A 12,656-nucleotide genomic window follows, 5' to 3' on the forward strand; every position below is an offset into this window, starting at 1 on the left:
CCCTCACAAATTGCTCCTAAGGAGCTTCTGTGCTGGCCCCTAAACCTTTGAAGATGAATATCCTCCCATAAACAAGGACATGTCAACTGTAACTTTAGGACTGTAACTTCAGTCTAACTCCTTGTCTATTACTGATCTCTGTTAAATGTCACACTGACCATGTCCATCCATTACAAGCTTATCTTTCCATGTGCCAAAGAAAGACAGGGTAAGATCAATACTTCCTCTCCTACCCTGAGACATCTAATTCTTCCTTTACTCCCTCTTTTGAATGTTTACTTTATCTTCTGTATAGCATAGATATACTGGGCACTAATTAAAACCTCACAGGAATTTAACTAACTGCCTCAAAGCCTATCATACTTTTTCCTGCATGCTTTTTCCCCTTTTAAAGAAATATATAAACACAAGCCTCCTGGAACCTCTCCAGGGAGCACAGGCCACAGACATTTCTGTGTTTTCCAGGGCACACCCTCAAGCTCTGGCTCAGTAAACCTCCACTGGTAGAGACTTGGTTCAGTCTCTCCATTGGATTGACAAAGGTAACTATTTTTCTCTTCTTTTTTTTTTTTTTTTTCCTTTGAGACAGGGTCTCACTGTCACTCAGGTTGGAGGGCAGTGGCATGATCTCAGCTCACTGCAACCTCCACCTGCCAGGTTCAAGTGATCCTCCCATCTCAGCCTCGAGAGTAGGCATGCACCACCACACCAGCTAATTTTTGTATTTTTAGTAGAGACAGGTTTCACCATGTTGGCCAGGCTGGACTCAAACTCCTGACCTCAAGTGATCCACCTGCCTCAGCCTCCCAAAGTGCTGGGATTACAGGCGTAAGCCACCGCACTCGGCCTGTCTCCATTTTTGATGAGGAACCAGAAGCTCAGAGAGGTTATGACTATTGCTGACAGTCACACTGCACGAACCCAAGAATCAAACCCAAGTCTCTCTTTGAACTCCTTCAAGATCCTCCCCCTTGGCTAGGTGTGGTGGCTCACACCTGTAATCCCAGCACTTTGGGAGGCCGAGGCAGGTGGATCACTTGAGGTCAGGAGTTCAAGACCAGCCTGGCCAGCATAATGAAACACTGTCTCTACTAAAAATACAAAAATTAGCCAGGCGTGGTGGCAGGCACCTGTAGTCCCTGCTACTGGGGAGGCTGAGGCATGAGAATCGCTTGAACCTGGGAGGCGGAGGTTGCAGTGAGCTGAGATCACACCACTGCACTCCAGCCTGGGCTACATAGTGCCGAGACCAGCTTGGTCATGGAGACCCTAACCCAGCAGTGCTAGAGGAATTAAGACAAAGACACAGAAATAGAGTGCAGGTGGGAATCAGGGGGCTGACAGTCTTCAGAGCTGAGAGCCCCAAACAGAGTTTGACCCACATATTTATTGACAGCAAGCCAGTGATAAGTATTGTTTCTATAGATTAGCTGAAAGCATTCCTTACGGGAAACAAAGGGACAGGCTCTGGCTTGTTATCTGCAGCAGGAACATGTCCTTAAGGCACAGATTGCTCATGCTATTGTTTGTGGTTTAGGAATGACTTGAGCAACTGGTTTTCCACCCTGAGTGGGCCAGGTGTTCCTTGCCCTCATTCTGGTAAACCAGCAACCTCCAGCGTGGGCCTCATAACCATCACAAACATGTCACAGTGCTGCAGAGATTTTGTTTATGGCCAGTTTCTCATGGCCTGTTTATGGCCAGATTTGGGGGACCTGTTCCCAGCAACACAGCAAGACTCCCTCTGAAAAAAGGAGGGGGGAAGAAAAAAGAGATTCTCCCCCTGCCTCCTGCTTTTTAAGGTCCTTCTGAGCAAGTTCCTCGGGTCCTCCCATCCTCGAATCTGTGCTTCACAGCACTTAAAGCTGTGGTGGTTTTGTTGCTAGCTCACGTGTTTATGTTTCCTCTGCTAGGCTAAACTCCACTAGGGCAGTGACCATGCCTGATCCCCAGCTGTGTCCCCAGCGCAGAACAGTACCTATGAGGTCATCAACACATTTCTGTTGAATGAATGGGAGAATCACTCCTCAAAAGGAAGAAATGTCAAGAAAGTAGCTGGCAGAGCCAGGATTTAAGTCCGAGGACACCCTGACTTCAAAGCTTATCCCATTTTCTCCATGGTCAGTTATTGTCACTCAAACTTCTGTCCTGGATCCTCTTAATTAATGTCCCTTCCGACTCTGCGCCAGTCAGTCTTGGCCTCCATCCAGGCCACGTCCTTCCCTCTCGCCTTCTACCGGCCTCGTCCCTGTCACTCATTTCAAGCTCTGCCCTCAACCTGCTTACTTTTCATGCCCAGTGCCCTCTGGGCCCCACTCCTCTCTGTATACAATACCTTCTAGCCCATCCCTGTCACTCATTCTGCAGATCCCGCTCCCTCCCTCCCATGTGCCATCTTTTCCGGGTCTGCCCCTCTCACTTCCTGTTGAGGCCTTGCCTTTGTCTCACCCGGGTCGGGGTGGCCCCCGCTCCAGAAGTGCACAGCCACTGGTTGGGGCATCCCTGACATGAAGCACCTCACCTCGGCCAGCCTGGGTGCCATCAGCCCCTGGACAGTCTGCGCAGAGACAAGACCACAGTTAGAGCAGCTCCCGACACTTCCGCCCCACCACCCACGTCTCCTCCGCGAATTCACGTGAGGCACCTTCTCCATTCTGTCGCCTTTGCCACCTTTGTGGTCACTGGAACCCGCTGTCATGCATTTCCGCCTTGCAGGTACAATCAGATTCTCCAGTGCGAAATAAGTCTCCGAAAGAGAGGGCTGTGCGCACACATGAACCTTGGGCCGAGAGACTGGGACTCACTTCTGTTCCTTTTCAGGGATTTCCTATCATAAATACTTCGTCAGTGCATCTCCTAAGAACAAAGGCATTCTTCATGGCCTCAGTGCCATTTTTACACCCAAGAGATTTAATGTGGATGCAGTAGTACTAGCCAATAGGCAGGTGTTTTTTTTTCATTTTTTTAAAATTATACTTTAAGTTCTAGGGTACATGTGGATAATGTGCAGGTTTGTTACATATGTATACTTGTGCCATATTGGCGTGCTGCACCCATCAATTCGTCAGCACCCATCAACTCGTCATTTACATCAGGTATAACTCCCAATGCAATCCCTCCCCCCTCCCCCCTCCCCATGATAGGCCCCGGTGTATGATGTTCCCCTCCCCGAGTCCAAGTGATCTCATTGTTCAGTTCCCACCTATGACTGAGAACATGCGGTGTTTGGTTTTCTGTTCTTGTGATAGTTTGCTGAGAATGATGGTTTCCAGCTGCATCCATGTCCCTACAAAGGACACAAACTCATCCTTTTTTATGGCTGCATAGTATTCGATGGTGTATATGTGCCACATTTTCTTAATCCAGTCTGTCACTGATGGACATTTGGGTTGATTCCAAGTCTTTGCTATTGTGAATAGTGCCACAATAAACATATGTGTGCATGTGTCTTTATAGCAGCATGATTTATAATCCTTTGGGCATATACCCAGTAATGGGATGGCTGGGTCATATGGTACTTCTAGTTCTAGATCCTTGAGGAATCGCCATACTGTTTTCCATAATGGTTGAACTAGTTTACAATCCCACCAACAGTGTAAAAGTGTTCCTATTTCTCCACATCCTCTCTAGCACCTGTTGTTTCCTGACTTTTTAATGATCGCCATTCTAACTAATGTGAGATGGTATCTCATTGTGGTTTTGATTTGCATTTCTCTGATGGCCAGTGATGATGAGCATTTTTTCATGTGTCTGTTGGCTATATGAATGTCTTCTTTTGAGAATTGTCTGTTCATATCCTTTGCTAACTTTTTGATGGGGTTGTTTGTTTTTTTCTTGTAAATGTGTTTGAGTTCTTTGTAGGTTCTGGATATTAGCCCTTTGTCGGATGAGTAGATTGCAAAAATTTTCTCCCATTCTGTAGGTTGCCTGTTCCCTCTGATGGTAGTTTCTTTTGCTGTGCAGAAGCTCTTTAGTTTAATGAGATCCCATTTGTCAATTTTGGCTTTTGTTGCCGTTGCTTTTGGTGTTTTAGACATGAAGTCCTTGCCCATGCCTATGTCCTGAATGGTATTGCCTAGGTTTTCTTCTAGGGTTTTTATGGTATTAGGTCTAACATTTAAGTCTCTAATCCATCTTGAATTAATTTTCATATAAGGAGTAAGGAAAGGATCCAGTTTCAGCTTTCTACTTATGGCTAGCCAATTTTCCCAGCACCATTTATTAAATAGGGAATCCTTTCCCCATTTCTTGTTTTTCTGAGGTTTGTCAAAGATCAGATGGCTGTAGATGTGTGGTATTATTTCTGAGGACTCTGTTGTGTTCCATTGGTCTATATCTCTGTTTTGGTACCAGTACCATGCTGTTTTGGTTACTGTAGCCTTGTAGTATAGTTTGAAGTCAGGTAGCGTGATGCCTCCAGCTTTGTTCTTTTGACTTAGGATTGTCTTGGCAATGCAGGCTCTTTTTTGGTTCCATATGAACTTTAAAGCAGTTTTTTCCAATTCTGTGAAGAAACTCATTGGTAGCTTGATGGGGATGGCATTGAATCTATAAATTACCTTGGGCAGTATGGCCATTTTCACAATATTGATTCTTCCTATCCATGAGCATGGTATGTTCTTCCATTTGTTTGTGTCCTCTTTTATTTCACTGAGCAGTGGTTTGTAGTTCTCCTTGAAGACGTCCTTTACATCCCTAGTAAGTTGGATTCCTAGGTATTTCATTCTCTTTGAAGCAATTGTGAATGGAAGTTCGTTCATGATTTGGCTGTTTGTCTGTTACTGGTGTGTAAGAATGCTTGTGATTTTTGCACATTAATTTTGTATCCTGAGACTTTGCTGAAATTTCTTATCAGCTTAAGGAGATTTTGGGCTGAGACAGTGGGGTTTTCTAAATATACAATCATGTCATCTGCAAACAGGGACAATTTGACTTCTTCTTTTCCTGACTGAATACCCTTTATTTCTTTCTCTTGCCTGATTGCCCTAGCCAGAACTTCCAACACTAGGTTGAATAGGAGTGGTGAGAGAGGGCATCCCTGTCTTGTGCCAGTTTTCAAAGGGAATTTTTCCAGTTTTTGCCCATTCAGTTTGATATTGGCTGTGGGTTTGTCATAAATAGCTCTTATTATTTTGAGATACGTTCCATCAATACCAAATTTATTGAGAGTTTTTAGCATGAAGGGCTGTTGAATTTTGTCAAAAGCCTTTTCTGCATCTATTGAGATAATCATGTGGTTTTTGTCTTTGGTTCTGTTTATATGCTGGATTACGTTTATTGATTTGTGTATGTTGAACCAGCCTTGCATCCCAGGGATGAAGCCCACTTGATCATGGTGGATAAGCTTTTTGACGTGCTGCTGGATCCGGTTTGCCAGTATTTTATTGAGGATTTTCGCATCGATGTTCATCAGAGATATTGGTCTAAAATTCTCTTTTTTTGTTGTGTCTCTGCCAGGCTTTGGTATCAGGATGATGTTGGCCTCATAGAATGAGTTAGGGAGGATTCCCTCTTTTTCTATTGATTGGAATAGTTTCAGAAGGAATGGTACCAGCTCCTCCTTGTACCTCTGGTAGAATTCAGCTGTGAATCCATGTGGTCCTGGACTTTTTTTCGTTGGTAGGCTATTAATTATTGCCTCAATTTCAGAGCCTGCTATTGGTCTATTCAGGAATTCAGCTTCTTCCTGGTTTAGTCTTGGGAGAGTGTAAGTATCCAGGAAATTATCCATTTCTTCTAGATTTTCTAGTTTATTTGCATAGAGGTGTTTGTAGTATTCTCTGATGGTAGTTTGTATTTCTGTGGGGTCGGTGGTGATATCCCCTTTATCATTTTTTATTGCGTCTATTTGATTCTTCTCTCTTTTCTTCTTTATTAGTCTTGCTAGCAGTCTATCAATTTTGTTGATCTTTTCAAAAAACCAACTCCTGGATTCATTGATTTTTTTGGAGGGTTTTTTGTGTCTCTATCTCCTTCAGTTCTGCTCTGATCTTAGTTATTTCTTGCCTTCTGCTAGCTTTTGAATGTGTTTGCTCTTGCTTCTCTAGTTCTTTTAATTGTGATGTTAGAGTGTCAATTTTAGATCTTTTCTGCTTTCTCTTGTGGGCACTTAGTGCTATAAATTTCTCTCTACACACTGCTTTAAATGTGTCCCAGAGATTCTGGTATGTTGTATCTTTGTTCTCATTGGTTTCAAAGAACATCTTTATTTCTGCCTTCATTTCGTTACGTACCCAGTAGTCATTCAGGAGCAGGTTATTCAGTTTCCATGTAGTTGAGCGGTTTTGATTGAGTTTCTTAGTCCTGAGTTCTAGTTTGATTGCACTGTGGTCTGAGAGACAGTTTGTTATAATTTCTGTTCTTGTACATTTGCTGAGGAGTGCTTACTTCCAACTATGTGGTCAATTTTGGAATAAATGTGATGTGGTGCTGAGTAGAATGTATATTCTGTTGCTTTGGGGTGGAGAGTTCTGTAGATGTCTATTAGGTCTGCTTGCTGCAGAGATGAGTTCAATTCCTGGATATCCTTGTTAACTCCAATAGGCAGTTTGTATTCCAATTTCAATAGTTCCAAATAAGACCTCCTTCCACCCTAGATTCACTCATTGCCTGGAGTTATGTCTCTTTGGTCTCCTTTAATTCAGATCAGTCCTTCCTTTTTTTAGGGGAGTCTTATCACATTGATAATTTTGACAGCTCCAGACCAGTTGTCTTATAGAATATCCCATAATCTTGATTTGTCTAATCCTCTCCTCACTCTTGCCCCGTCATTAGATTCAGGTTAAGTGTTTTTTTTTTTTTTTTTTTTTTTTTTCCCTGCAGAACACACTTGGATAATGTCAATTTGCCCCATTTTTGGTAATGTGAAGCTTGATGGCTTGGTAAAGGTGGTGTCTGCCCCATTTTTCCAGTGAATGGTACCCTCTTCCGTTTGTAATTAACAAGTGTTCTCTGGGGCGATGCACTGAAAGACCACGTGACCATCTTCTTCCCTATCAGCCTTTCACTGAGTGATTTTAGCACCATTGATGTAATATATATAACTACAGATATAGTTTTATATATGATATCTGTATATATATCTATATATCAGTTATATACCCTCTCTTTTTTTTCTTTTTCTTTTTTTGGAGTCTCAGTATGGATTCCAATAAATATTATTAAAAATAAAAAGAAGAATAACTGCAATATTTCATTAATACACAGTGCATTGACACTAGATGTGAGATAAATGTCATAGCGATATTTCATTCATACCATAGTGAATTGACACTACATATGACCACATATATTTATCACAGTGATATTTCGTTAATAGTGCGTTGACACTAGATATGATATAGGAAATACCACAGCAATATTTAATACTATAGTTCGTTGTCACTAGATACGATAAATATCACAGAGGTATTTCATTAATACCATAGTGCGTTGATGCTACATATGGTAAATATCACAGTGATATTTCATTAATACCATAGTGTGTTGACAGTAGATATGATAAATACTACAGCGATATTTCATTAATACCATAGTGCATCAACACTAGATATGATAAATATCACAGCAATATTTACTTAATACCACAGTGCGTTGACACTAGATATGATAAATATCACAGTAATATTTCATTAATACCATACTGCTTTGACATTAGATATGATGAATACCACAGTGATATTTCATTAATACCATAGTACATTGACACTCAATATGCTAACCATTACAGTGATATTTCGTTAATATCATAATGTGTAAACACTGTGTGTAAACACTGGCTACTATAAATATCAGAGCGATATTTCATTAATATCACAGTGTGTAAACAGTAATATCATAAATATCACTGCAGTATTTCATTAGTATCACAGTGTGTAAGCACTGTGTGTAAACACTGGATATTAAAAATATCACTGCAATATTTCATTATTTTCACAGTGTATAAACACTGTGTAAACACTGGATATTATCAATATCAGAGTAATATTTTGTTAATATCACAGTGATTAAACACTGAATATTACAAATAGAAGAGGAATATTTCATTAATATCTTGGTATATAAGCACTGGATATTATAAATGTCAGACCAATATTTCAATATTATCACAGTGTATAAACACTGGATATTATAAATGTCAGAGCAATATTTTATTAATATCACAGTGTGTAAACACTGGATATTATAAATGCCAGAGCGATATTTTATTAATATCACAGTGTATAAACACTCAATATTATAAATGCCAGAGTGACATTTCATTAATATCACAGTGTGTAAACAATGAATATTATAAATATCAGAGCAATGTTTCATTAATATCACAGTGTATAAACACTGGATATTATAAATATCAGAGTGATATTTCATTAAAGTCACAGTGTGTAAACACTGGATATTATAAATGTCAAAGTGATGTTTCATTAATATCACAGTGTGTAAACACTTGATGTTATAAATGTCAGACCAATATTTCAATTTTATCACAGTGTGTAAACACTGGATATGATAAATGTCAGAGCGATATTTTATTAATATCACACTATGTGAACACTGGATATTATAAATGCCAGAGTGATATTTCACTAATATCACAGTGTATAAACACTCACTATTATAAATGCCAGAGTGATATTTCATTAATATCACAGTGTATAAACAACGAATATTATAAATATCAGAGCAATATTTCATTAATATCACGGTGTATAAACACTGGATATTATAAATATCAGAGTGGTATTTCATTAAAATCACAGTGTGTAAACTGGATTATTTATAATTATAAATATTATAAATATTATAAATATCAAAGTGATATTTCATTAATATCAGTGTATAATCATTGGATATTATATCAGAACAATATTTTGTTAATATCAGAGTGATATTTTATTAATATCAGCGTGTAAGCATTGTGATATAATAAACATCAGAGCAATATTTCATTACTATCACAGCGTAAACACTCCGTGTCAACACTGTAATGCGATAAATATTGGAGTGATATTTCAGTAATATCACAGTAATTTTACACAGTAATATCACAATAATAACTCTGTGTGTAGACAGCAAATGGCATTTATCATATCATATGTAGTGTCAATGCACTATGATATCCTGCATAACAATATCCTCGAGAAATGACTGCTGCTGTACACTGTGTGTACACCTTGTGATATCCTGCATAATATAATTGAGATATGACTGCTACTATCAGAGTAAGTGTACACCCTGTGTGTACACCCTGTGATATTCTGCATAATATCCTCAAGATATGACTGCCACTGTCACAGTGGGTGTACACCCTGTGATATCCTGATTAATAATATCCTCAAAATATGGCTGCTGGTGTAACAGTGGGTGTACAGCCTGTGTGTACACTCTGTGATATCATGCATAAAAATATCCTCGAAATATGACTGCTAAAGTCACATTGGGTGTACAGCCAGCATGTACACCCTGAGATATCATGCATAATAATATCATTGACATAAGACTGCTAATGTCACAGTGTGTGTACAGCTGGTGTGTACAACCAGTGATGTCATGCATAATAATGTCCTCGAGATATGACTGCTAATATCACAGTGGTTGTACACCCTGTGTGTACACCTGTAATGTTAGGCATAATATCCTCGAGATATGACTGCAAATATCACCGTGGGTGTACACCCTGTGTGTACACCCTGTGATATCAGGCATAATATTCTCAAGATATTACTGCTCATGTCTCCAAGGGTGCACACCTTGTCAGTACACCCCATGATATTAGGCTTAATGTCCTCTAGATATTACTGCTAATATCACCCTAAATGTGCAACCTGTGTGTATACACCATGATATTAGGAATAATGTCCTTGAGATATTACTGTTAATATCATAGTGCAGGTAACTCTGTTATTATGCATAATTTTTCAAGATATTACTGTTAGAATCACTGTGGGTGTACACCCTGTGATTTTATGCATAATATATCCTCAAGACATTACTGGTAATATCACAGTGGGTGTACACGTATTATGCATAAAATATCCTCAAGATCTTACTGCTAATATCACAGAAGGAGTATACCTGTTTGTGTACACCCCCTGTGATATTATGCATAATATATCCTTGAGAAATTATTGCTAAAATCATAGGGGATGTACACCCTGTGTATGTACACCCCCAGTGATATGCATAATATATCCTCAAGACATTACTGGTAATATCATCGGGGTGTGTACACTGTGTGTGTAAACCCCTGTGATATTATGCATAATATATCCTTGAGAAATTACTCCTAATATCACAGGGGGTGTATACCATGTAATATTATCCATAATATAGAAAGATTACTCGTAATATCACAGAGGGTGTACACCATGTGTTTACACCCAGTGACATTATTCATAATATCAGATATATGACTCCTAACATCACAGTGGGTGTACACCAGTGTGTACACCCTGTGATATTAATCATAATATTGTAGGGAGATATTACTCCTGAAATCACTTTGGGTGTACACCCTGTGTTATTCATAATATCATAGAGATATTACTCCTAATATCACACTGCGTGTCCACAATGTGTGTATACCTTGTGACATTATTGGTAATACTGTAGGGAGATATTACTCCTAATATAATAGTGGGAAACCACCCTGTGATATTACTTGTAATATCATAGGAAGATATTACTCCAGATATCAGAGTGGGTGTACACCATGTGTGGACACTCTATGATACTATTCGTAATATCGTAGAAAGATATTACTCCTAATTTTTGTATTTTTAGTAGAGATGGGGGTTTCACTATGTTGACCAGACTGGTCTCGAACTCCTAACCTCAGGTGATCTGCCTGCCTCGGCCTCCCAAAGTGCTGGGATTACAGGGGTGAGCCACTGCACCCGGTTGGAAGTCTTTTATCAATTATGTGTTTGGCAAATGTTTTTTCCTAGACAGTAGCTTGTCCTTTTATTCTCTTAAAAGTGTCTTTTGAAGAGCCATTGTTAATTTTGATGAGGTTTTATTCATTTTTTTATGTTTTGTGTTTCTGATATTATATCTAAGAAAGATTTACTGAATGCAACATCACAAAGATTTTCTGTTTTTCCTTCTGGACATGTTATAGTTTTAGACTTGACATTTAGGTCTCTGATCCATTTGGAGTAAATTTTTGTAGGTAAATTTTGTATGTGGTGTAAAATATAGTTGAAGTTCATTTTTTTCTGTTTGGATATCCAATTGTTCCAAAACCGTTGGTTGAAAAAACTAGCCTTTCTCCAAAAATTAACCTTGAACCTTCATTGAAAATCAGTGAACCATTTCTGGACTCTATTTTTAAATATATATAATTTTTTTATGAGACAAGGTCTCACTATGTTGCCCATGCTGGAGTGCAGTAGTGTGATAATAGCTCATTGCTCATTGCACCCTCCAACTCCAGCAATCCTCCTGCCTTAGCCTCCCACGTAGCTGGGACTACAGGCACGCACCACCATGCCCAGTTAATTTTTAAATTTTTTGTAGAGACAGGTTCTCACTGTGTTGCCCAGGCTGTTCCAACTCCTGACCTCAAGCAATCCTCCTGCCTTGGTGTCCTAAAGTGCTGGGATTACAGGTGTGAGCCACTGCACCTGACCTGTGTGACTAATTGTAGCCAATGAAAAGTGGGCAGATAGGTGTCATATCTAGTGGAAACATTTCAAAACCAGTGTAAAACCCCTGGCTTGTGTCCTCTGTTCAAAAGGGACCACAGGAGACAGTAGAGCTTCAGTCTGTGTTCCTGAGGAACCACAGGGAGCAGGGGCCTCTGTCCATGAAGTTACATATGTGTCCGGAGCTGCACGCCCCGGCCATAGCGAATAATAATTGAGGATTAAACGCCTGAGCTATATTCATTTCCACCCCACACCTTCTCCCTATCTTTGCCTTTTTTCCCCTGTACTAATACCTCATTAAAGATGGCGCTCTTCCTGCTTCTTCTTCACTCACTTTTCCCGCGCCCGGGAAAATTGTTACTTAATAGCGCAAGCGCAACCTGACGTCCGACCGGAGAAACCGAAACTAACCTGGCCACGCCCTCGGCAATGAGATCATTTCCGCCTTAGCCCAACCCCTTCCCTTCCAAGTGTATATAAGGCAGTGCATTACTGCCATTAAACGAGACTTGATCAGAGCACTGTCTTGTCTCCATTTCTCGTGTCTCTTGTTCCCCAAATTCCCACCCCCTCCTCCAGGGCCTGCTCTGACTATCCCCCGGGCCGGGATACATATGGAGCAAGTGTCAAAATAAACTTGGTTGCCTTGAGCCACTTCAGTTTGGAAATGTCTGTTTTAGCAGCATAGACTAGCCTATCCCGGCTGAAACAAACACTATTGCAGGCCCAAGAGAAGCAGGAGGGCCTGAGCTGAGGCAGGAGGGATGCTGGAAGGCACAGAGTGTCAGTTGTCTATAGCCACCCCAAACTCAGCAGTGTCAAATAATCAGGATTTAGCTAGTTCACCAGCGTGTGCATGGGCTGGATGGTTCTCCTGGACTCATGCATCTATGGCCAGCTGTGGATCTGGATGGGTGGATCTGCAGCTATTGGCTGGACTCTTCTCATGTGTCTAGGGGCTGCTGGTTTAAGACGGCCTTGGCTGAGAGCACTGGGGTGGCTCAGCTC

The 12,656-nt window shown here is 40.3% G+C and overlaps 1 long non-coding RNA gene across 1 annotated transcript in view; it reads left to right on the forward strand.

Moving 5' to 3' along the window:
• The window catches only part of LOC144341544 (uncharacterized), a 98,488-nt gene that overhangs the window by 44,889 nt on the left and 40,943 nt on the right, over positions 1-12,656 (forward strand). The gene's annotated exons all lie outside the window — the stretch shown is intronic.

Source organism: Macaca mulatta, chromosome 6 (genome assembly GCF_049350105.2).
Source record: "Macaca mulatta isolate MMU2019108-1 chromosome 6, T2T-MMU8v2.0, whole genome shotgun sequence".
Classification (NCBI taxonomy): domain Eukaryota; kingdom Metazoa; phylum Chordata; class Mammalia; order Primates; family Cercopithecidae; genus Macaca; species Macaca mulatta.